The following is a 1,343-nucleotide window of genomic DNA, read 5'->3' as shown; positions in this document are numbered from 1 at the left end:
ATCTTTTTATTCAAATTTCTTAAATATATGTTATAATTGCACATATATTATTTGAACGTATAATTGCACTTTTATATTTTTTTATATAAACATTTTACTTATTATTATTTATTATTATATATATGTATATCATTTTTCTTATTTCACAGAAAGTATTAGATCACGAAGTTGATAATAATGTTCTTTCTGTGCAAACGCTGTAACATATAATAATAATTTCACATAAGAATACATTTAATAATATCTAACATATATTTAATAAGCTATATGTTGTTACTGAAATTAACTTTTAAAATCATTTTAAAAATTAATTGCAGTAATAACTTAGCTCTTACTTAATCGCACACTATATAATTAAAATATGTTATAAAACTCACTTGATTTTTGCGAATCCAGAGTTTCACTTTTATTTTTTGCATATCCCATCTATATATATATATATATATATATGTGTGTATATGCGGAGATACTTTTTCTTTAGAAAGATTCTGCAGAGATCACAAAGTGATAATTGATATAATAAACGACAATTGATAATGACGTCCTTTTTTTGTGCAAATAACGCTGTAACATATAATGAGAACTTCATATAAGAATACATATATTAATATATATTAGTTGTTATTGCAATTAACTTTTAAAACGATTTTGAAAGCCTAGTTAACATATTATTTTATATGTATGCAATATCTTTCATTCATTATCAATGTGTAATATACAAATATAGAGTATTGGCATACATTAGTCTTTTAAGATCGTTTTAAAAGTTAATTGCAGTAACAATTAGCTTACTTAATCGTACACACTATATAATTAAAATATGTTATAAAACTCACTTGATTTTTGAATTCAGAGTTTCACTTTTATTTTTCACATTTACATCTCATCTATATACATATGTATATATGTGTATGCGGAGAACACTTTTTCTTTAGAAAGATTCTGCAGAGATCACAAAATGATAATTGATATAATAAACGACAATTGATAATGACGTCCTTTTTTGTGCAAATGCTGTAACATAATAATAAGAATTTCACATAAAAATACATATTTTTGATTGACATTATAATATTCGATTGTGAGGTTATAATTTGCATTAATGAGGTTAATTTGTGTGTTTATAATTATGAAGTATTAATAAATCATTGAATAGCTTTTATAAAATACCCTTTTTACATTTAATTTATTTGAAAATAAAAAGGATTACCTGCGATTAATCACAATCGTAATATAATTGCACCAGATTGCACATAGCACTTGCACGTGGTCAGTGAAGAAGAACAAGGAAAAGACAAATGACGGCAATAGCGGAAATTACGTATCCAAAATGGCATACATAT

At 23.9% G+C, this 1,343-nt stretch overlaps 1 long non-coding RNA gene across 2 annotated transcripts; it reads right to left on the bottom strand.

Annotated features, from left to right (window-relative positions):
- Positions 1 to 1,343, bottom strand: LOC145946989 (uncharacterized). Of its 2 annotated transcripts, none has more exons than XR_014427105.1 (4): positions 1,211 to 1,343; positions 837 to 1,014; positions 378 to 583; positions 1 to 197 (listed from the first exon to the last, which is right to left on the bottom strand). It is a non-coding gene; the product is annotated as an uncharacterized LOC145946989 (long non-coding RNA). The 2 variants fall into 2 exon arrangements; XR_014427104.1 differs by having other exon boundaries at positions 378 to 564.

Source organism: Prenolepis imparis, unplaced genomic scaffold, assembly GCF_030444845.1.
Source record: "Prenolepis imparis isolate NDT839.2.m4 unplaced genomic scaffold, iyPreImpa1.0 SCAF_36, whole genome shotgun sequence".
NCBI lineage: Eukaryota > Metazoa > Arthropoda > Insecta > Hymenoptera > Formicidae > Prenolepis > Prenolepis imparis.
Note: the sequence above shows the minus strand (reverse complement) of the source record. Positions and strands in the feature narration are given on the sequence as shown.